Raw genomic sequence first — 24,518 nt, forward strand, 5'->3', positions numbered from 1 at the left:
ATCCTTGTCTTGTTCCTGAGTTAAGAGGAAATGGCTTTAGTTTTTCACCATTAAGTATAATGCTGGCTGTAGGTTTGTCATATACAGGCTTTATTGTATTGAGGAATGTTCCATGGATTCCTAATTTTTCTAAAACCTTCATCATAAAGGGGTGTTGGATCTTGTCAAATGCTTGTTCTGCATCTATTGAGATAACCATGTGGTTCTTATCCTTGCTCCTGTTGATGTGATTAGTTAGATTAATTGATTTGCGTGTATTGAACCAGCTTTGCATCCCTGAAATGAATCCTGTTTGATCGTGGTATATGATTTTTCAGGTGAATTGTTGAAGTCGATTGGCCCCTGTAAGCATTTTAATCCCCCAAATTTGTGATCTTCGTTACCTCCGGAGCGATCATCTTGTTTTGAATTTATCTGGAATGTTCTTTATGTCTGTCCCACCTTCCTCGCTCTGTGTTAGATACTGCAGTTACCCTGTGTGGTTTCTGTGTCGTTTGACATGCGCATCCCCAGCTCCTCCCCCACGCGCACTGGGCTTCCAGGTCTCTGTCCCTGGCTCCATCCCCATGATGCCCTTCCCTGCCTCACTTTTCTCTGTTGCCGTATTTTGTCTCACTGACACTCTTCCACGCATTTTAAGCCACATCCTTAACTCCGCTGTCCAAATCTGTGGCATTTCCCAAGCCCACGCACGCCTCTCCGTGCCTGTGTCCTGTGTGTGGGGGCGCCACACCCTTCATGTTCTCCTGGTTCCCCGGTACCCCTGGAGTCTGTCCTCGGCTCCATGGATGCAGTGCTGGGCCCTGTGTCTTTCTCCTGCCCACTGCGCTCTGAGCTCTCTTCTCCCTCCCTGGGCTAGCGCCTCCTTCCCTTCCTCTCCCTGTGCCAGATCTCCTCGTGGCTCCCCAAGACCCAGCCTGCTCCAGTCCTCCATGCGGGCTGGGCCTCCTCTGCTCTGGGATCGCTGTGGCCAGGGCCCCTCCCTCTGCAGGGGACACTGACAGCCCTCTGCCCCATTCACCTCTTCATGCGTATGCCCTCTCTGCTCATCTTCTAGAACTCTGTGGAAACCTCCCAGCTGCTTGTCCTCCCTCCCCTTGCCCTTCCTGTTTAGCCCTCCTCCACCTACCTTGCCACCGTAGCCATGGAGAGTTGGCAAGCTCACCGTCTGCCATCTTCTGGGAAGGACCAGGCCGGGCAGCTTTCCTGGGGAATGTGGCGCGTGTGGTCCAGGCAGGAGGCGGCTGTGCGGCTGCCCAGGCACTGGACAGCCCCGCGGGCCTTAGAAATGGCCGTGCCTCCTTACGCAGTGACCGCTCGCTGGCCCACTCACTCCCTCGCTCGCTCCATCACTCGTCTGTGGGTTGGTGAGGGCTTGCTCATGCCAGGGACCCGGGCTGTGTGCTTGGCATTGTCGGGGGAACCCACAGGCGCTCTGCGTGCAGGAGGCTGGGAGGTCAGGTGGCGATGTTTCCAGAGCCCCAGCTGCTGAGCTGTCTGCAGAATTCAAGGTCAGGCCTGTAAAGGCCTCAAGGTCAAGCCTGTAAAGGCCTCAAGGTCAGGCCTGTAGAAATGCTCTGCCCCTGCCCCATACCTGTCACCTGCAGCCCTTTGGGGTCCAGACGGCAGCATGTCTGTCTCAGCCACTCAGCCATGAACCTGAGAAGGTGGCCAGTGATCAGTGATCGCCTAACTTGTTTCCCAACTTGTCAAAATCTGCGGAAAGCTGCCATTAACGGCAATAAAGAAACAAACAGCAAGGGAGCACATTCCTTTTTCACGTGGTTTTGTTTTCAGGAGACAAGACGTATGTTGACATTTTCTTCTCATTTTTACTGTGAGAGGCTCTGTTCTATCCAAGTATCTTTGGCTACCACATGAGCAAACAACTCATAGGCTTTTGTTTATTTATTCTTAATATTCAATAACGTCTGTCGCCAGATGAAGGCATGGGAATACATTTCAAAAAGGCACCAAGTATACAAGTCCTTCTGGTTCTGAGTGGGAGAGAATGGAAAGGTCCAGGCCGGGCTCAGCTCTGTAGCTGCTGACAGCCCCATACATCTGTCCACTGGGACAGCAGCCCCAGGACATGGGCTGGCGTGTTCTGAGGCAGATGTGGATACAGCCGAGCGGGAGGAAAGAGAGATGCAGGTTCATCGCCTGCTAGGCCAGGACATGAGCATGCAACCTGGCTGTGCAGGGGAGCGCAGGACAGAATGACAGCCATCGCTCACGCAGGGGCAGAGAGGGTTCCAGACGCCTGAGTGCTGGTCAGAGCCACAGCCCAGCCTACTTGATGAACAAGAGGGCGGACTTGTCTGGGGCGACTGGGAGGGCCGTTTCCAGCACACAGCCATCAGCACTTTGGGGACTGTTATCACTGGACTCCGGATAGAAGAGCTTCCCTGCCGTGTTCCCGGTGAGCGGTGCTGAGTATGTGGCCGTCACTGGAGCGGGCACAGCTTTCTGACCTCTGCTTGGGGTGGGGGTGAGGGAGTCCCCTCTCCCTGGACACAGCCACGTGTGGTCTCCAGGCTCACTGGGCTCGCTGGCCAGTGCTGCCGCAGCCCTGTGTGTGAGTGTGGGCAGCTGGGCAGCCGGCTCTGGAGTGAGCTTTGGGTGTTGGTGGGAGACCTGCGCTCAGTGCTGCACTCTCCTCCCTGTTCTGACTGCAGAAATCCTTGTCTCCCTCTGCTGCGTCCAGAGGGCAGCTGTCATTTGTGCTCGGGCGTGGACTCCTCAGTGTGCTACCCCCACGTGGGGGTGTGTGGGAGCCAGGGGCCAGCTGCCCACCAGCGGCAGGACGTCCCTGCACAGGGGACCCCAGAGCCAGGCGCAGCGGTGCCTCTGTCGCTGGGAGTGACTTGTTTGTCATAAGCCAACCGCGTTTGGGGGACGGAGGCCACGGCCTGCTGTGCGTGGGTGGGAGATGCTGTCGGGCGGGGTGTGGGGGTGGGGAGGGAGAGTCGTACCATCACTGGGATGTTGGAGCAAGGAGCACGCACAGCTTCCTGTCACCGGTGGTCAGCAGTGGTCAGCAAGCGAGCACGCACAGCTTGCTGTCACCGGTGGTCAGCGGTGGTCAGTGGCGGTCAGCGAGCATGCACAGCTTGCTGTCACTGGTGGTCAGCGGTGGTCAGTGGTGGTCAGCGAGCACGCACAGCTTGCTGTCACCGGTGGTCAGTGGTGGTCAGCGAGCGAGTGTGCACAGCTTGCTGTCACCGGTGGTCAGCGGTGGTCAGCAGTGGTCAGCGAGCGAGCGCACACAGCTTGCTGTCACCGGTGGTCAGCGGTGGTCAGCGAGCAAGCGCGCACAGCTTGCTGTCACCGGTGGTCAGCGGTGGTCAGCGAGCAAGCACACACAGCTTGCTGTCACCGGTGGTCAGCAGTGGTCAGCGGTGGTCAGCGAGCGAGCGCGCACAGCTTGCTGTCACCGGTGGTCAGTGGTGGTCAGCGGTGGTCAGCGAGCGCGCGCACACAGCTTGCTGTCACCGGGCAGAGCCCTGCCCCGCTGCCGGGCTGTTTAGGACACAGTCCTACGGAAGACTCAGCTGCAGAAATTGCCTTTTGTGCCTCCACGATCCCCGGGCACCACTCTAGCAAAGTGGCAGCCTTTAGGGAAGGTTTTCAGCGTCACTGAAAGGGTGGCTGTGCCGCTCCGGGCTGTTTTATTTGTTTAATATCTTAGGGACTGCAGGCAAGGTGGCTCAAGTCCATAATCCTGGGTACTTGAGAGGCAGAGCTGAGATTTGAAGTCGGCCCAGGCATGAACGTTCACAAGATTCCTTCTTGCTCTGGACGTGCTGCTATCTCCCGTTATTCCAGGGGGGCACGGAGGCTGGGCACGGGGTAGGCACCCGCCATTCTCAGCCACACAGCAAAGCCTGTGCCAACCTGGGTGTGAAGCAGACCCGAGCTTGAGCAAACCAGAGCTTCTAGGCACATCCCTGTAAGCCACTCTGGAGGCTGAAGTCTGAGAACTGCAGTTCAAAGCCAGCCCAAGCAGGAAAGTCCATGAGACTCTTATCTCCAGTTAACCACCAAAAAACCAGAAGTGGAGCTATGGCTCATGTGACAGAGCACTAGCCTTGAATGATTTGTAAGGGATGGTACCTAGCTCCTGAGTTCAAGCCCCCTGGCACAGGAACAAAAGAATAACGGAAGCCAAAGGGGGCTGGATGTGTGGCTCAAGCAGCAGAGCACCCACCTTTCAAGTTCAAGGACCTAAATTCAATCCCCAGTACCATGACCACTCCTCCCACCCCAAGTTAAAAAGAAAACCAGCTCAGCGCAAACCCAAGAGGCAGCCTGCACTCACAGCGAGCGCTCACCCCGTAAGGCTGTGAAGAGGCTCCGAGTGGCACAAACCTGCCCTTCCTGCTCGTCACCCAGCCCTCTGCGTGGCCAGCACAGCAGGAACCCACTCGGCTCCGGCTCAGCCTCGTCCATATGCTGAGCGCTTAATTCTCCATTTGTTCTGGGAAGATTTACTGCCCCTTGCCTTATGCCGGACCTGAAATTATCCATCTGCAATTTTCCTTAATCAGAAACAATGAAACTAAGTTATTCAGCGAGTGGAGGCACTGATTTATTCTCATTCATTTACCTCAGCAAATACACCGAGGCTCCGGCAAGAGTGAAGAAGTCTTTGGTACTTGGAAAAGCTTGAGAAACTAAGTAGAGATCTCTGTCCACGTGGGGTTTCTCTAGTGGGAGGCGCGCACTGAAGGTGAGTGGAGGAAGGCAGGTGGGCTCTGCAGCCCACCCCACCCTGAAGAGCATTCTGGAACATGAACCTGCAGGCCAGATGAGGAAGCCCTGGAGGGGTTGGGACTGTTGACTCCAGGCCCCGGGGCCCGGACCCTGGGAGCTTCGCTTGCAGGATTCTCTGGTTGGCTCTCGGGCGTCCTCAGCCTGCACCGATGACAGGGGCCTGAGCACAGCAGGACCACACAGCCACAGACCACACAGCGCAGACCGCAGGCTGAGAGACAGGGCAGCGGAGAGGCGGGTCAGGAGGCAGTGAAGGGGCCACGGAGAGATTTGCCAGACAGTCCTTGCCAAGGGAGAGGGGACCCCGCAGGGCTCAGAGCTGAGGAGAGCCACGTCACACCGCTCCACTTCCAAGAATAAACCACGGGGGCCCCGTTTCAAAGCGGACACGTTTCAAAGGAATAATGTGCTTTTGAGCCCATGAAGCAAATGGCTCAGATGGACCTTTCACTCGCGTCAGCCCGCAGGGGTGCGCGTTGTGTTCTTACTTACCTGCCTAATCCTTGTCTTCCGAGTGCAGGCTCCTGGCGAGTCTCATTACAGCCACACCACCTCCCCCGAGGGTCCCCACTCCCGATGGTCGGCAGCGGAGCTCCGACGCGGGGATGACTGTCGCTGAATTGAGCCTGTTTTTAACTACGAGCCACGGAGGCAGGAGGAGGACACGGGGCAGGGACATGGTGGAGGTGACCTCTGAGGATAACTCTGTAGGCAGTAGGGGCCGCAGGGCCACCTCCCATGGTCTGGGGTCATTCTGAGGCTGATTTCTGTGACTGGTGACCAAATGGTTCTTTTAATTAAACTGTTTTCAGTGCCAATTTACCAAGAAGCATTGAATGGTTTTCACATGTGAAGACATTAGCTCACAGATCTAGGTGGAGGAACGCGGTCTTCATTCTTGTCCCTTGAAGGGATAACAAGATAAAAAGGACTCTGCGAGCCTGCAGTACAAAGGTCATCCCACCGCTGGTGTTGGGTTGGGGTTTGGTGTCTCTTGGTCTAGCACCGTCTTTCAGATGATTCACACTGGAGTGGCTCTCACTTGCTCATTCTGAGGATGCTTTCGGGAGGCGCCTTTGCATGGCTGCCAGCAGCCTTTGCAGGTGTCTGAGGTTGAGAGGCGCTGCCATCCTGCAAACAGGCAGGCCAACAACCAACTGTCTCTCCAGCCCCAGGCTCGGCGGCTCAGGGAATAGACTGCTCTGAGTCACGTCTTCTTTGTGGTCCTCTTCTTGGAGGCCTGGCTTTGCTGAGATGTGGTTTGTGTGGCCTGTCCCTCTAACAGGGACCCAGCAGGACTCTGGGAAGACCGCCCTGATTGTCTAAGCCAGCGTTCCTCTATCTGCTGGGACCTGCTGACACAGACCCTGGCCGACCGCTGCTTCAGCTGCTCTCCTGCAGGTCAGTGGCCAGGGTCATCCTGTGTGAGGCTGGGCACACCGGAACAGGGGAGTGGGAAGGCCTGTCCCAGGCACACGCCGGAAGAAGGACTGGCTGCGGAGGAGCGTGTGAGCGTGTGTGCTTTGAAATGGTGCACAGGGCACGTGGGGGTCACCCGTGGATGCTGAGTGAGCAGTCTTATGTCAACTTCACAGAGGAGATGTGGCTACTGGGGCCCTGGGCTCCTCTGGGAAATCAGGAACCCAACACAGCTGCCCCTGACAACCTTGACAGCATGAGCCAGGTGCGAAACTTCCTGTCAGACCTGACCTTGAAACCACAGGCCAGGGTGCTCAACTTCCTCCAGACAGCTGTGTGGGAAGAACCAAAGTATCCTAATGGAATTCTGGAATTTATCCCCAAACGCTGTCTTTATCCACATCAGTTGGAGAGCTGTGGGCCCAGGCTGGCCTTGGGGTAGTGATGATCCAGAGGTTAACAGCAGTAGGGACCCCTCCTCAGGTCAGAGCTGCCTCCTGCATGCTGAGGCAGAGGCAGAGTCCAGGACAAGTGAGCCAGGCCATCACAGCACTTCCAGAGCCCAGGATGAGTAAGCCAGACCATCACAGCACCTCCAGAGCCCAGGATGAGTGAGCCAGACCATCACAGCACCTCCAGAACCCAGGATGAGTGAGCCAGACCGTCACAGCACCTCCAGAGCCCAGGACGAGTGAGCCAGACCATCACAGCACCTCCAGAGCCCAGGACGAGTGAGCCAGACCATCACAGCACCGCCAGAACCCAGTATGAGTGAGCCAGGCCATCACAGCGCCTCCAGAACCCAGTATGAGTGAGCCAGATCATCACAGCACCTCCATAGCCCAGGACGAGTGAGCCAGGCCGTCACAGCACCTCCAGTGCCCAGGACAAGTGAGCCAGGCCATCACAGTGCTTACAGTGAGCCAGACCGTCACAGCCCCTCCAGAGCCCAGGACTAGTGAGCCAGACCATCACAGCACCTCCAGTGCCCAGGACGAGTGAGCCAGACCGTCACAGCACCTCCAGAGCCCAGGACGAGTGAGCCAGGCCGTCACAGCACCTCCAGAGCCCAGGACGAGTGAGCCAGACCATCACAGCACCTCCAGAGCCCAGGATGAGTGAGCCAGACCATCACAGCACCTCCAGAGCCCAGGATGAGTGAGCCAGACCATCACAGCACCGCCAGAACCCAGTATGAGTGAGCCAGGCCATCACAGCGCCTCCAGAACCCAGTATGAGTGAGCCAGATTCACAGCACCTCCATAGCCCAGGACGAGTGAGCCAGGCCGTCACAGCACCTCCAGTGCCCAGGACAAGTGAGCCAGGCCATCACAGTGCTTACAGAACCCAGGATGAGTGAGCCAGACCATCACAGCACCTTCAGAACCCAGGACTAGTGAGCCAGACCATCACAGCACCTCCAGAACCCAGGACTAGTGAGCCAGACCATCACAGCACCTCCAGAGCCCAGGATGAGTGAGCCAGACCATCACAGCGCCGCCAGAACCCAGGATGAGTGAGCCAGACCATCACAGCGCCTCCAGAGCCCAGGATGAGTGAGCCAGACCATCACAGCGCCTCCAGTGCCCAGGATGAGTGAGCCAGACCATCACAGCACCTCCAGAGCCCAGGACGAGTGAGCCAGACCATCACAGCACCTCCAGAACCCAGGATGAGTGAGCCAGGCCGTCACAGCACCTCCAGAACCCAGGACGAGTGAGCCAGACCGTCATAGCACCTCCAGAACCCAGGACGAGTGAGCCAGACAGTCACAGCACCTCCAGAACCCAGGATGAGTGAGCCAGACCGTCACAGCACCTCCAGAACCCAGGATGAGTGAGCCAGGTGTCACTGTACTTCAGCCCGAACCCAGGACAAGCGAGTGAGGCTGTCACAGCACCTCCAGAACCCAGGACAAGCGAGTGAGGCCGTCACAGTGCCTCTAGTGTCCAGGACGAGCAAGCCAGGTGTCACAGTGCCTCCAGAGCCCAGGACGAGTGAGCCAGACCATCACAGCACCTCCAGAGCCCAGGACGAGTGAGCCAGACCGTCACAGCACCTCCAGAGCCCAGGACTAGTGAGCCAGACCGTCACAGCACCTCCAGTGCCCAGGACGAGTGAGCCAGACCGTCACAGCACCTCCAGAGCCCAGGACGAGTGAGCCAGACCATCACAGCACCTCCAGAGCCCAGGATGAGTGAGCCAGACCGTCACAGCACCTCCAGAGCCCAGGACGAGTGAGCCAGGTGTCACAGCGCCTCCAGTCCTCCCCCTGTCTCAGGTTTGCTCCGGGTGGGGGTGGAGCAGCCTGTTCTGCTCAAGGCCTACCCCAGTGCTCCCCCAGCACTGCAGGATGGAACCAGCCACAGTCTGAAGCTCTTGGGGGAGGCTGGCAGCACCCACCACTGCCCACCTCACGGCCTTCCTACATCCATTCCTCTTTCTGTCTGCCAGCTCCCAGTGCAGCCAGGCTGAACCAGGACCGGACCCCATGTGCAGGCTCAGAGCTGGGAGCTGTGCCTGGCTGAGACTCAGACTCACCCTTGCCCACTCCAATTCCATGTTTAGGAAAGGTCCTTCCTGTGGCAACATCCATGGAAAGTTCTGGAGATCCCCAAATTGGGTGTTGCTCTTTCTTAGGGCCTGTAAAGATGACCAGACAGAGTGCAGTCTGGCTGCTGAGACGGAAGGTCAGGTGAACCAGGGGACCATCTTCCTGCATGGAGCCTACCTGTCTGCAGCTGACCTCCTGCTCTAGGTGCTGGGAGACACTTAAGAGGAAAGCTGTCCATGAGGTGTATGTGTGTGTATGTGTGTGTGTGTGTGTGCGTGCGTGCGTGCGTGCATACACACGCACACGCAAGCACACATGCCATACTAGGGGGTTGAACTCAGGCCTGGTAGTCTCCTCCCACTTTGCCCCCAGCTCCACTTGTGGCTTTTTGCTGGTTAATTAGAGATAAGAGTCTTAGGGACTTTCTTGCCGATGAACCTCAAATCTCAGGCTCCTAGCTAGGATTACAGGCATGACCACTAGCACCTGGCCCTCTGTCTGTTTTTGTTTGCCTTCTCTGGTCTTATTTGGAAGCAGGATCCTTCCATTTCCTCAGTGTTTTACTCAAACACGAAAATAAAGCTTGCTGTGTGTCCACTGGCACCAGGGATGCACCGGATTCTTCTTTGTTCCAAAGGAACCTAGGATATTTTTTTGTTGCCTAAGCTTTTAAACTTCTACACTGTAATTATTTTTGATTACATATATTTACTATGTGGCTAATTTACCTTGAATGCCTTGAAATTGAATTTGTGGGATGTACTTTTCTCTCTTTCACACCAGCTGTTGCATTGATTATTTCTACTTCCCTTAGCTGTCTGCTTAATAGGACCACGCTTCGGTTCTTTGCAGACTGAGCCACTTCTCCTGAATGCTGATTTTCATGGCTGCAAGCTTCATTTCTGTGGTTCTCAAAGGAAACTTGAAACCAACCCATTTGGGGATTCTCCATAATTCTGGCAGCTGGTCACCTGGTTCTGACATACACTTGAACTCTGCTGAGGAAAGAAATAGCCAGGCCAGCTGGGCATCAAGGAGACTGACCCCGGGGGCCTGGATGTGACATTCCCAGGCTCCTAGCCTATAAATCACTGCATCTTGTTAAGATGATTTGAAACAAGCTCAGTAGTTTTGAAACACTCATGAGACCAACATGTGCTTAGGTGTAGTACTCACATATAGTACTTAGGTGTAGTGATTATGTGAGGTACTTGGCACGCAGTACTGAATGTGTAGTACTTAGGTGTAATGCTTAACGTGTAGCTGAAAGCTAACCTGGCAGGGTGGTTCCGGGGCTCTGTGGTGATATGTCTTCCTGGTCTGCATCCTGTGCACCTGAGTTCTGGCACTCTGGGGATCACATGTGTACTCGTTGTGGGACTTCAGCAGTGATGCTTTGCCTGTGGTCGTAATGGTGACTGGGTTTGCAGTCAGTTAAAATGCCCCCTAGGAGTGAGACGGAAACCAGGTGTCATGGCTCCCAGCTGGCACCCTGGAAGGCATCGTGTTTGAAAATGAACAAAGCTGCCCGGGCCCTGTGTGTGAGCATGATGTGAGATGCTGCAGAGCCACGTGCGATCGCGTCCTCTGTGCCCTCGCTGATGGCTCCAGTGGCAGTGCAGTGTGTGGCCAGAGCAGTCTCTGCCATTCGCTGGTGTTGGGGCAGGGCCTGTGCCCAGGCGCCTGGGTGCCTGGGTGCCCACAGCCCTTCTCAGGGGACATCTGAGTGTCTGCAACCACTTTGCTCTTCAACCCCTAGTATGGCACACACACACACACACACACACACCACACACACACACACACACACACACACACACACACAGTTCCTCTCACACCTTCCAGTTCTCCCAGCACCTACAACAGGAGGTCAACTGTGGGCAGGTAGGCTCCATGCAGGAGGTCAGCTGTGGGCAGGTAGGCTCCATGCAGGGGGTCAGCTGTGGGCAGGTAGGCTCCATGCAGGGGGTCAGCTGTGGGCAGGTAGGCTCCATGCAGGAAGATGTTCCCCAGGCTCACCTGACCGTGCATCTTAGCAGCCAGGTTGAACACTGGTCATCTTCACAGGCCTTCATTGCTCCGATTGTGCTAATAAAAGCATGATGTTGAATGACGTCTGCCCCTCCCTTCCAGTGGGAGTGAACTGGGATTGTATTTTTGCGGATCCTGGACCAGGGTCTGGTCTGGAACCGTGACATTCTTTGGCACAGCAGTCTTTCCGTGTGGGCATGTCTGAGGTATCAATGAGGCAGAGTGCTGAGCTCTTGTGTGCGCAGTAAGCACCCCTCGCACCCCAGGCTGCCGGAAGACTGGCATCACTGAGTTTAGGGCAGATTTTGGGTTCTCTAAACACTTGGCCTCCGGCAACCTTGCTCCTCATCCTTAGTGCTTTGCTCTAAAGCCCTACGGCCTCACTTGCTCTGCTCCTTCTCCTGGCTGTAGAACACCTCCTATGCCCCACCCACACTCTACACCCCTACATTCTATACCCTTCCGCCTAGAACTGCCCCTGTCCTGCTGACGGTGCCAGGCCAGCTTCTGTGCAGATCCGCTCGCACAGTGATGAGCACAGAGCCTGGGCATGAGCCTGAGTATGAACGCAGAATGCCATCCTCACTCCCATCAGACATTTCCATATATGTGTAAGTGTGTATCCTCAGGTAATTGCCTCTCCACGGTTGATAGGTTTATCTAGTGGTGAGTTCCTAATTTGCAACACTACCTTTGACTCAAACCCTTCTTCTCTGATTAGTCATTCATGTCTGGCTCCCTGTGGAAATATCAAGTGTGCAGATTGGAGGAGCTGGGAGTAACTTATGATCTGGAGATTTTTCAAAGGAGAAGAGATCAATGAGGGTCAGACCAGCAGTGCTTTTAAACCAAGCAGCACCAAATGGAAACTAACGGGAGACGTGTGTCCCACTAGAGAGGGGTCAGGGCCGCCTCCCCCTGCCCCTCCCCCGTGACTCCAACAGCTTCCATTTCTTGTCTGTACGTGGGAGGGAACCTGTACAGGTGAACCCCGGCCCGGCCATGATGGAACCTCTGAGGTGATCTTTGTGAAGCTGTCATGGGGAGCTGGCCCAGCCTAAGTGTTAAATGGGCTTGTTAAATAAATGACACAAATTGATTGCATGTCAGCGTGTTCCTGCTGGCTCCCGCCGTCAAATGTCCTTCCCACTGGCATGTGGTCAGTAGGCTAGACGGCCAGCCCTGGCCAGCCCGCTGATGATCCGTGCACAGGGCTTCTCGGAGGATTATCTGTGCATGACTCCTCAGGCTTTTGCAGAGCCACAGATGGTTAAGCAGAGAGTGCAGCCATGCAGCCGGCGGTTGCTGGGCTCCTCTGGCTCTGTGTCGATGAGCGGGAAAGGCGAGAGGTCCCCTGTCCATGAGGAGGCTCCACTGCCAACCTCACCATGTGACGGTCAGACACTGTGAGCACTTCCCAGAACTGGAAAGCCACCGCTCTCACGACCCAGTGCAGTTTCCCTCCCCGGGGAGTTTCTTGCTTTCTTCCTGTTTGATCCCCAGCTCCTGGAGCAGAGCTCAGCATGGTGCCTTGTGCCATTCTAGTTGACGAGTTCTCACATTTGTGTGTCCAGGGCACTCAATTTCCAAAATCCCTTCGGCAGACACCGTGGAGAGCAAGAGCCCCAGAGAGTCCTGGTACCTCAGGCCTGGCCCCGGTCTGGTGGAGGCATGCAGCAGTGATAGGCTTCTCCACCGTTATATCAGCTCTGGAGACAGCCAGGTGTGTCCCCATTGCACAGATGGGACACTGAGGCACAGACATCCGAAATGGACAGAGAGACGCCCAGCTGAGCTGGGCCCAAACTGAAGCCACAGGCCCTTGGCCCTGAGTGCTGAGCTTCTGCTGATGTTCTATGAAGAGTTCGGAGAACAGTATCGATGTGTACTTTATGGGAGGTGACGAGTGTCTGGCCCTGAATTGGGTGTGGCTCAGTGCTAGCACTCCTGCCTAGCATGCCCAGGACACTGCCAAGCAGCGCAGTGACAACAATAAACAGAACAACAAAATGGCCTCACAAAGACCTGGTTCTGGTGAAGGGTAGTTGTGTAACACCAATCTCTGCAGAAACTCCCGGGAGAGCGCCTGGGTGCCAAGCCCTCTGCTTGATGACAAGGGAGTGAGGTTTTCACAGGGTCTTAGCTTCCTCCTGGCAGTTTGTGGGTGCTCAGGGCTGAGGGCTAGTGGAGCCTCTTTGCTGTTGTCACTGACCGGCCACAGAGGCTCGGGGAGACTGCACTGGTTCTCAGCCTCTGGGACCAGTGTCCACCCCCTCCTTGGGCTGTTGGTGTGTGGGGTTGATTAGGGGATGTGGAGCACAGAGGAGCCCCGCTGGCTGGTGCTTGGTAACAGTCTTGCATGCAAAGTGGACTGCTGACAGGGAGTGGGTGACACAAGCGGAAACGCGCGTTTGCTGCCCAGGCCTTCCTCAGGCCCCTTCATGCATCACTCAGACCACCGGCCACCCAGGCCTCAGCTCTCCATCCTAGCTCTTCCCATTGTGAGATGAGTTTTCATTTGCCTCTGTGCTGCTCACCAGCACTTGCCAGTAGATAGCTGTTTTATTAACCACCCATAAATAAACCTAATTTGGTAGTCTCAGGTTTAATTAAGAATCTTGTCTTGTGAATGTGTAGATGAGGATGGGCAATTTTAGAGCCTGCCCAGAACCTTCAAGGAATTAGCCGGACATCTTCGTTAAACCACCTATTTACCACTCTGCTTTAGAAGCAAGTTTTAATTATGGGCCTTAGGAAAGCCCTAATCATTTTGATCGAGAGGAACAAAGTTTCCTGTTATGCTTGTGGGCTAAATGAATGAAGTTTCCCATCATGCATCTGAAATACCCTTGAACTCGGGTCAAGGATGGACAAGAAAAGTCATCACAGCCTGCAGAGCGAGCACAGCAGAGGCCAGGGACCCGGGAGCTACCTCCTTCCTGGAGTCTGAACAGCGTTGAGGTGAAGTCTGCTCGGAGGCACGGATGCCGCCTGGCACGCTGCACCGTCCACGTTTTGTGCAGAGTGCCTCCAACCCCGCTGCCCAGGCAGGAGATGGTCCTTCTCACCCACCTGGGAGAGGAGCAAGGCGGCCACACTGCTGGCTTGTACCTTCCACCTCCCCTTCCAGCCTGGAGTTCCCACACTGAGTTGTCTACTCAGAGAATAATAATGTTGACTGTGTGGTGGGTGAGTCAGAGCTCTGGATATGCCAGACCTTGCTATGGTCTGGGTAAAGTTTGTTTCCTGAAGTCTCCGATGCGCAGCGCTTGACCTTGCATTCATCAGCTAAGGGCTGGTATGATGAAGACATCACTTCATAAGCTGATGATGTTCCTAGTCATGGAAACTTTCACAACAGGGCGAGCTCCAGCCAGGCTCGCTTATCCCACAGTCCCAAAACACCAGAAAGGGGCTCTGGAGGGAAGCCCAACTGTAGCTGCGCCTCAGCGTCCCGTGGTTCTGTGGCCTGGCCCCCTTGAGCTCGGCTTCTGCCTTGCTCTTGTGGGTAGAGGCTGTGGCGCCTCCTGCAGGGATTGTCTTTCCCTGACCCCACTCCACGTCCGAGGGTGCCATGGGCGCTCTGCTACGGCCCAGGTGGTAGGGCTGTCTGCACACAGATCCTCAGAAGGTGCTCCGTGGTGAGGGCGTGGCGGAGACAGCACAATGTCTTTAGACGTTTTGTTTTGATTAAAACATTAAAGTGTATGGCAGTGCCTCATGGAAATTGTAAATCTTTACTGGAGGAAAATGAGAAAATAGTCATGTCGTGAAAAAATGACTTGGTGTTTGGGCGGTACGCAATGCCTACTTGATTTTACATGGGAGACGGTGTGCTGTCTCTCCCAAATTAATTTTTGGAAAATGAGTTATTGACTGCAGATATAATTTATTACTAATAAGCAAAATATGCTTGAAACCTGGGCCTGATGGAGTGGGTAGCCAAGCAGGAAGAAGGAATAATAAGAAGGTGGAGGAGGAGGGGAGAGGCCCGCGCAGCGGAGGAAGGAGAGAGGACCGGCCGGCTCCTGGTGTGTCACGTGATCCGGATCACCTGTGTGGATGGCTGAGGGCCACCAGGGCTCCTCTCCCCAGACAATGGTTCTCTGTCCTCATCGCTTGACTGGACCATGAGTGCTGGTGTTCAGATGTCTCCCTGCGTGGTGGTGTAGAAAGAGGAGATGGCCAGGGGCAGCTGTGTTCCAGCTGTGATTGCCGTGATGGACAGGGTGGGGAGAGGAGCTAGGAGTTGCTGGCTGAGCGTGGGAGCTGTGGGGCCCATGAAGAGCAGGCCCTCTACCCCTCACTCCCCAGTCTGCCGTCTGTGGAGTGGACGCGGCGGCCCTTCACCGTCCTCTGAGACACCATGGTCCTGATGGAGGAGGAGGAGGCCCAGATGCCCGGGAACTTCAGCAGGGGACTGAATTTCACATCAGGACTTTTATTTAAGACCTTTGTTCTTTTCCCAGATAGTCTCTAGCTCCCATTCCTTCTGCGGCGAGAGAAAATGCATTCGTATAAAATTCATTTCTGGGGAGTTTCCTCTAGAATGTTAATTCTCACTTCCATTGGTGTGGCCAGTCCTGTGGACTGACAGCAGCCTTGTGATGCAGGCTGAGCCCCCAGTGCTCTGTTCCCAGGTAAAAGAGGTATCATCATGGTACTGGTGGGGTGTAGCATCACCACACTTCGGATGCATTAGCCAATGGCATTGGGAAGGCCCTCATATTTGGAAATTCTCATTCAAACATTGACTTTTATAAGCATAACTTATTTAAATGACTATATTTAGATACTTTATGTAATGGTTTATTTCAGAATATATTTTAATGACGACTTAGGCAATTATAAAATATGATTGCTGCTCAGCCATGGTACGCGCTTGTCACTGTAGTGGGTCCTGTGGAAGGAGAGCAGGATGGTTACGTGGAGGAGGCTCTCAGGTCCTGGAAGGGCAGGGTGGTTATGTGGAGGAGGCTCTCAGGTCCTGGAAGGGAAATGCTGTACTTTTCATATTTCTGAGCAGATTTATGTAGAACATCCACACTCGTAATAGTAGAATTTTGTATTTGTCCTGGTGTGTGTTTATTAACATCGCAATAGTGACTTCCCAATGATCTTTAGAACAAAACTCCTGTTTTAAATCATACATTTCAGTGTGCAGCAACCCAGTTTCTCAGTGTTAACTGGAAATGTTCAGGAAATAGAGTCCTCATTTCTATCTAAATGATTCATGATTTCCGGAGTTTAGAGTCTTTGCTAGTCGGGCTGAGAAAGGGCGGTCTACTATCTGAAAGGCAACGTCTTTATGTTTCTCCAGAAAGGATGGGCAGTGACGTTAGGATGCAGACTTTGAAAGGTGGGCAGGGAGCGACGGCAGAGCATCAGGACAGCAGCTCTGCTGCACAGGGAGGAGAATCTGCTGAATAACACAAGGAGCAGGGCCACGGACACCTACCAGGACACGTGGCGTGAAATCGGCAGCCTGCGAAGGCTGGGCTGGGATACCGCAGACTCTCAGGCTGTGGACCTGTGGAGGTGGCAGAGCGCTTTTAAGGTACTACATGATGTAGCCAGGAGCGAAGGGTGGACAGAGCTATCACGAGCTTTTCCAATCACAGGGGGAGGGCTGGATTGAGCCTCAAAGGAGGTCAGAGGTGACTTGTGAAGGTTAAGCTGATTGTGTTCAATCCTGTCCCTGCTCTTGGCCTTCGGGTCCCTAGGGGGCTCGGGGCCTGGGGGAAGCCTGCCCATCTATGACAGCAATGTGATGCTCAGGCTGTGTCAGGCTGCCCAGCTCCACCAATGGGAAGCTGCTCTGGGGCTCCTGTTCTGGGCCCAAATGTTCCCGTTTATGTTGGCGCCTGCTTTCTTCTCTGTGGATGCCCGTCTTGAATGGAAAGTCCACTGAGGCAGAGCCTGGACTCACTAGCATTTCAAAGCTGACTTGAACCCAGGGTATTCAGCAGGAGCCCAGCTCCTGAGCTTGGAAAGCCTGGGCCCCCAGGCCTCCTGGACCCTTACAAATGGAGACTCCTTGCCTGAGGACTAGACACAGGGTCCCAGTCTGCAGATCTTCTAGTTTAGCTTCTTGTCCCATGAATGTTCTCGAATCTCACGAAGCTGTTCCTTGTCTGGGAGCTAGAGGAAGAGCTGCATCCTTGGTCCAAGTTGCCAGCCATGTCCCAGACTCTGTGTCTACCCGAGAGCCCTGGGAGCCTCCAGCCTCCAGTGCGTGCACTCTGGGAAGGAGATGCTGTACCTGCAGGACCAGGAGGTGTCCGCCAGGTGGCTACAAGACTTTGGACCTTCCAGGAAGAGGACATCAAGGAATCAGAATGTCCCATGACCCCTGGCCATGAAGGTCACCCACGGGGATCCGGCCCAGCAGTGATGGCTGTGCTGGACTCGAGGAGGAATTATCATATTTTCTTTAGTAAATGAGTAGCTTCTTAAAGGGCTTCTCAGTGAGACACAGACTACAGCGAGGCGATTCCACAGGGAACTGCCGCGAGAGAGTCTCCGGTAAGGCAGGTTTGTGGAGGATGCTGCTTCCAGAGTCTGACTTTTCCTCCCCTTTTGATTTTATGGCCATTTTTTTGCCATTAGAAGAAATTGAAATCCAGACAGATCTCTTAGTTTCCCATTTCAGAGGAAGAGGCGCCGCCCCGGGCGAGGTGCATCTGATCTGTGCTTACAATGAATGACACCGCCACTGCGCCGTTTAATTAGGTGCATTCCACAAAGAAGTGTGAGATGAAAGGATAAATTCTAAGATTAACATTTGTTCTCTCTTTTAAGGGAGCTACTTATCAGTCATAACAGGCAATAAAACGAGGTGTGATGAAATTGGATTGCAGGAGAGGATGGGTTTGATCCTATGGAATGGGCTACTTGGACTGACTTGGCTGGATTTCTCGGAGCAGCTCCAAGCAAAGGCTGGTGGAGGGAGTGGGGGGAAGGGCAAGACCCAGAGGCAGAGAGCTGGCGTCCGACTGGACAAAGAAGACTTCAGGCAGAAGGACTCAGAGCCTGAGATGAAGCAAACCTTGATCTCATGGACAACCTGGAGGGAGTGAGGAGGCAGAGGACAAGATTGCTGGTTTCTTCCCTGGATGAAAGCTGGTTGATATTTACGCGTGAATATCCATCCATTCTCCCGCAGCCTCCCTGGAGCGAGGAGCTTCCTGTAGCCCAGCCTTCCAGAAGCCACAGCTAGCGGAGGCAATGGAGGTGGTGGCTGCTCCACTTTCTACCGAGCTGAGCGAAGGGTGACAACCGCCCGTGTGTGCCCAGCAAAGACGGCCCAGAGAAGGTGGCACAGGGGAGGGGGTGAGAGGCAGATGGAGCATCTCAGCAGGGGGACCCCAGGAGGCACAGCCCCCAGTTTGAGGACCTGTGGACACCTGGGGCAGAGCAGGAGTCTCGCCCGTGTACCAGTCTCTCCCAGGGACAAATGGGTACAGCCATTAGAGGCGATGCTGCACGCTTTGTTTACCTAACCTCAGAAATATGATGTTACATTTTATAGGAAGGTGCACATTGCAATGCACTAGTATACAAGAAAACAAGAATAGAAAGAAGGTGCACTCCTATTTGCTAAATGCATAAAACATCAACGAAAGCCATATATATATATATATATATATATATATATATATATATATGCATGTCTCATGTACGGAAATGATTTGCACAAGTAAAGAACATTCAAACAATGGAAGCATTTGTTTAAGCATCTTTTAAAATTTTCCATAGTATTTGTCTGAACTAATGCTAATTCCATGCCCACCACTGAGGGCAGGAACTTCTGAAATACAGACCTTCAGTTTTGTTTCTGGATGCTAATTAGGCACTGGGAGCTGCCAGAAAGCAACCTCGTTTCTGTAGACACTTTCCTTTCATGTCAGAAGTTCTCTTTTCTCCACCGTGGCCTGAGTATTTCCAGTGTGGGCTGACAGTGGCAGGCTGGGGGAGCTTTTATCTCCCCCTGGGAGCCCCGGAGCCCATCTTCTAGGTGTTCTGCATGGAGACCGAAAGAACACACTCATTTTTATTGTGTTCTATTGTGTTAGGCCGTGCTTTAATCCTCACTATTTCAACTCATAAACCTTGCTGTTGGTGAAACTAACTGCATCAGACCCAGGCAGGGCCCCTCACAGGCATCCCAAACACATAAATAACACCACCAATTAGCCGCCGTGCCACCGAAGTGCTCTGTCTTCCTGTCAAAAGCTAGGTCATGGCTGTGCTAACCGCACCTGTGGCTGGGCTGGTGATGCCTCCTGCTCCTGGGTGGAAAGCAGCCTGGGGCAGGGGTGGAAGGGCCGGCTTTGGTGAGCCAGGGGCATCTTGAGTCAGAGGCGTGTGGCGTTTTCAGCTTAGAAGAGGAGTCAGAGTCCTGAGGCAGAGAAGGAAGCAAATGTCAAGTGTTAGAAGGCCGAGTGTGGTGAGTCCCCGTGGCAGTCCCAGGAGATCCCATCAGATGCAGGGGGGCGGGGGCGGGGCTGGTCCACAGCAGGGTCGTTGAGATCCCCGGTATGGGAGGACGGCCGGCAGAAGATCCTGGGGAGGAAACCCCTATTTGCCCATGAAGGAGTAATCCACAGGATCCTTTCTGTAGCATCTGTGTGGGGAGGAAATGTGGGTGGCAGGCAGGCGAAGACACTGCCTCCAAAGCGGGAGACCAGTGAGCCAGGGAGGTGAACATGGCGCTCAGCTCGGGGTCCGGGGAGAGCCTGTCAGCAGCAGGGGATGGGCGTCTTTGCCGGGAACGCAGGAGCAGGAAATGCAGCATGAACTTGCCCTGGGCACTGGGAACTCCCTGGAGAATAAAATGCCCACCAAAGAAAGAAAAAGAAATTAGCTTCTGGCCTGCAGGAGTCAAAGAGCAGAGCTGGTGAATGTCAGGATCACTACCAAAAGCTCTGGTTTGTGCACTGAAACATTCTGATTTTAGCTGACCAGAGCTCTAGCTCCTTGGGAAACAGCTGATCAGAACTGAGGCAGCCAGATCCTGGATAGGAACCTCCATCTCTGGGTCTCCCAAACAAAGGACCGTGTAAACAGACACTTAATAGCAAATGTTGGATTGATTGTTTAGGGAAGTCATAGTCATAACCATGTGAGTCTCTAGGAAAATGTCCACTGTACTCTTCAGGCAGGGCAAGCCCTGTCATGGGAAGTCAGATAGCACAGTCACCAGGGCCCTTTCCTCTACACTAAACAGCCTGCCTGCTCTTGTAGAAATGCATTGCCTGTGTATTTGGGGCTCCACTGGCTTCTTGATGGTGCTGCAGAAAATCATTCTTTCAAGTGATGGGTGGTTTGCGCCCAAATCGGATTGTGCAGGCTGACATCACAAATCAATTCTGGGCACGCAGATCCATTTTCATCTTTCAGCTTGGGACTTGCAAGCTCAAGCCTGCTTTCGTTAAAGGTTATGTTTGCCTAAAACTAATTAAAGCCATTTGTATCAAATGACTGGAATAACTTCCCTTTTGAAAATAGAGAAAATAACGGAAAGAAGTTGGTTAGAAAAGGAAGTCTGAGTTAATTTCATCAGCTGAGCTGAGAACTGCACTATTAATTTTATTACATCTAAATGCAGAAATAAATCAGTTATGTGAAGACTGCACTTTCATGTAGATCAGTCTGGAGAAGTCAGCACGGACAGGGCCTGAGTTCTCCCAGGCTGTACGTCCAGCACTTGCTCACACGTTGTGTATAAATCAAAGGCAGCAGCCAGACATGTCCGGGGATTCCTACAGCTCTCACCAAATCACCTTTTGTTTTGGTCGCCTGGAGTTAGCATAAGCGTTCCCTTGTGCCCTGGGCACACGCTCTCCTTAGTATTTGTTCATGGAGTCATGCAAACGGACTCCATGAGGATGAATTCCCTCACAAATCCTGACTTATGTCAAAGATGGCAGAAATGGCTGTGATGGCTTTTTCTTCAGCCATCCCTGGGATCTCAGGCTCTGAGCCCCCTCTGTCAGGTGGATATTGACCTGTGCCGTCTCATTAGCATCCCTCAATCCAGAGCCAGACCCTCTCCTGTTTGGGGGAAAAGAAACTCAGGAAGGCAAAGGATAGCCCTCACTTTTCATTAGTGGTTGAGTCCAGTGTTGACTCCTGGCCTGCCTGACTCCACCCTGCGGTCCCCGCCCCACCCTGGGGTGGTGGTCAGTGTCTTGTGCTGGCCTGATCTGTGATCTCCCACACTGGGTGGGACCGTCCCAGCCCCAGCTGAGCCTGCTGCAGCTCTCTGCAGCCCTCAGCCATCAAGGTCCCTGCAGATAACTGGGGGAGGCGGAAGGTGTGCGTCTTGCCCCAGGACCAGGGCCGCCAAGGTTCCTCTGATTCCAGGCCCAGGCTCAGGTCCAGTGGTCATGGCTGGGGTTGTGACCTTCCTGGCCTGAGCTTGAAGCTACCAATCACAAGCATAGCACCTCAGGCAGGCTCTTCATAAATGGAGCAGTGAACCCAGGACCCACTGACCTCTCTCTTTGAGGAAAAGACAGTGCTAAAATAAAGATTCACCAAGTGATCATAATAAATCCATTCCAGAAACCTGAGTTTTACAAACCTCCCTTTGGTGTAATAATTGCTTTTAATATTGAAGCCTATTTTTATAAAAGTGTTCATATTTGATGATTTAATGATGTAATTTAGAAAAAGAATATATTTAACCATGCAATTCTTTTCTATATGTTGCTGAAGGCTATATAAAAATGTACTTGGAAAAACTTTAAGATACATAACTGTGAACTCTCCTGATACAATTATGGAAATATTAAAAACAATATTTGATTGTTAGGATGGCTACACTTAATTTCAACCATTATTAAAACTCCAGTCTATAAGGCTCCTTCCTTCCACAAAGACTCAGGGGTTGTGGATAGTAGAAGCTCAGAACAGGTGCACAGTGAAGCCTCAGTGGTTTTGGTCTGTAGACTCAAGCTCTTCAGGGTGATTGATGCATAGTCACACTGCTTCACCTGATCTCTCCTGTTCTGATCAGCATCATGTGCTGTCCTGCACTGTGCAGTGCAGATCAGTCCTGTCACTGTACAGTGCAGATCAGTCCTATCACTGTGCAGTGTAGATTAGTCCTATCACTGTGCAGTGCAGATCAGTCCTGTCACTTATAGTGTAGATCAGTCCTGTCACTGTGCAGTATAGATCAGTCCTGTCACTATACAGTGTAGATCAGTCATGTCACTGTGCAGTGTAGATCAGTCCTGTCACTGTACAGTGTAGATCAGTGTGTCACTGTGCAGTGCAGATCAGTCCTTGACACTGTAGAGTGTACATCAGTCCTGTCACTGTGCAGTGTAGATCAATCCTGTCACTGTACAGTGTAGATCAGTGTGTCACTGTGCAGTGTAGATCAGTCTGACACTGTACAGTGCAGATCAGTCCTGTCACTCTGCAGTGTAGATCAGTCCTGTCACTCTGCAGTGTAGATCAGTCCTGTCACTGTGCAGTGTAGATCAGTCCTGTCACTCTGCAGTGTAGATCAGTCCTGTCACTGTGCAGTGTAGATCAGTCCTGTCACTGTGCAGTGTAGATCAATCCTGTCACTGTGCAGTGCAGATAAGTCCTGCCACTGTGGAGTATAGATCAGTCCTGCCACTGTGGAGTGTAGATCAGTCCTGTCACTGTACAGTATGTAGATCAGTCCTGTCACTGTACAGTGTAGATCAGTCCTGCCACTGTGGAGTATAGATCAGTCCTGCCACTGTGGAGTGTAGATCAGTCCTGTCACTGTACAGTGTAGATCAATCCTGTCACTGTGCAGTGCAGATCAGTCCTGTCACTGTGCAGTGCAGATCAGTCCTGTCACTGTGTAATGCAGGTCCAGTCCTTGACACTGTACAGTACAGATCAGTCCTGTCACTGTGCAATGTAGATTAGTCCTGTCACTGTGCAGTGCAGACCAGTCCTGTCACTGTGCAGTGTAGATCAATCCTGTCACTGTGCAGTATAGATCAATCCTGTTACTGTGCAGTGTAGATCAGTCCTGTCACTGTGCAGTGCAGATAAGTCCTGCCACTGTGGAGTATAGATCAGTCCTGCCACTGTGGAGTGTAGATCAGTCCTGTCACTGTGCACTGCAGACCAGTCCTGTCACTGTGCAGTACAGGCCCAGTCCTTGACACTGTATAGTGCAGATCAGTCCTTGACACTGTATAGTGCAGATCAGTCCTGTCACTGTGCAGTGCAGATCAGTCCTGTCACTGTGCACTGCAGACCAGTCCTGTCACTGTGCAGTGTAGATCAGTCCTGTCACTGTGCACTGCAGACCAGTCCTGTCACTGTGCAGTGTAGATTAGTCCTGTCACTGTGCAGTGTAGATCAATCCTGTCACTGTGCAGTATAGATCAGTCCTGTCACTGTGCAGTATAGATCAATCCTCTTACTGTGCAGTGTAGATCAGTCCTGTCACTGTGTAGTGCAGATCAGTCCTGCCACTGTGGGGTATAGATCAGTCCTGCCACTGTGGAGTGTAGATCAGTCCTGTCACTGTACAGTGTAGATCAATCTTGTCACTGTGCAGTACAGGCCCAGTCCTTGACACTGTATAGTGCAGATCATTCCTGTCACTGTGCAGTGCAGATCATCCCTGTCACTTTTCAGTGTAGATCAGTCCTGTCACTGTGCAGTGTAGATCAGTCCTGTCATTATACATTGTAGATCAGTCCTGTCACTGTGCAGTGTAGATCAGTCCTGTCATTGTACAATGTAGATCAGTGTGTCACTGTACAGTGTAGATCAGTCCTGTCATTGTACAGTTTAGATCAGTCATGTCACTGTACAGTGTAGATCAGTCTTGTCACTGTGCAGTGCAGATCAGTCCTGTCACTGTGCAGTGTAGATCATTCCTGCTGCTATGGAGTATAGATCAGTCCTGCTACTGTGGAGTATAGATCAGTCCTGTCACTGTACAGTGCAGATCAGTCCTGTCACTGTGCAGTATAGATCAGTCCTGTCACTGTGCAGTGTAGATCAGCCCTGTCACTGTGCAGTGTAGATCAGTCCTGCCATTGTACAGTGTAGATCAGTCCTGTCACTGTGCAGTGGGGATCAGTCCTGTCACTGTGCAGTATAGATCAGTCCTGTCACTGTACAGTGTAGATCAGTCCTTGACACTGTACAGTGTAGATCAGTCCTGTCACTGTGCAGTGTAGATCAATCCTGTCACTGTGCAGTGTAGATCAGTCCTTTCACTGTGCAGTGCAGATCAGTTCTGTCACTATACAGTATAGATCAGTCCTGTCACTGTGCAGTGCAGATCAGTCCTGTCACTGTGCAGTGCAGATCAGTGTGTCACTGTGCAGTGTAGATCAGTCCTTGACACTGTACAGTGTAGATCATTCCTGTCACTGTGCAGTGTAGATCAGTCCTGTCACTGTGCAGTGCAGATCAGTCCTGTCACTGTGCAGTGTAGATCAGTCCTGTCACTCTGCAGTGTAGATCAGTCCTGTCACTGTACAGTGCAAATCAGTCCTATCCTGTGCAGTGTAGATCAGTCCTGTCACTGTGCAGTGCAGATCAGTCCTGTCACTGTGTAATGCAGGTCCAGTCCTTGACACTGTGCAGTACAGATCAGTCCTGTCACTGTGCAATGTAGATTAGTTCTGTCACTGTGCAGTGCAGATCAGTCCTGTCACTGTTCAGTGTAGATCAGTCCTGTCACTGTGCAGTGTAGATCAATCCTGTTACTGTGCAGTGT

The 24,518-nt window shown here is 53.0% G+C and overlaps 1 protein-coding gene across 1 annotated transcript in view; it reads left to right on the forward strand.

Annotated features, from left to right (window-relative positions):
* Positions 1-24,518, forward strand: part of Tcerg1l (transcription elongation regulator 1-like) — a 165,100-nt gene that overhangs the window by 77,463 nt on the left and 63,119 nt on the right. The gene's annotated exons all lie outside the window — the stretch shown is intronic.

Source organism: Dipodomys ordii, unplaced genomic scaffold (assembly GCF_000151885.1).
Source record: "Dipodomys ordii isolate 6190 unplaced genomic scaffold, Dord_2.0 Scaffold58, whole genome shotgun sequence".
NCBI lineage: Eukaryota > Metazoa > Chordata > Mammalia > Rodentia > Heteromyidae > Dipodomys > Dipodomys ordii.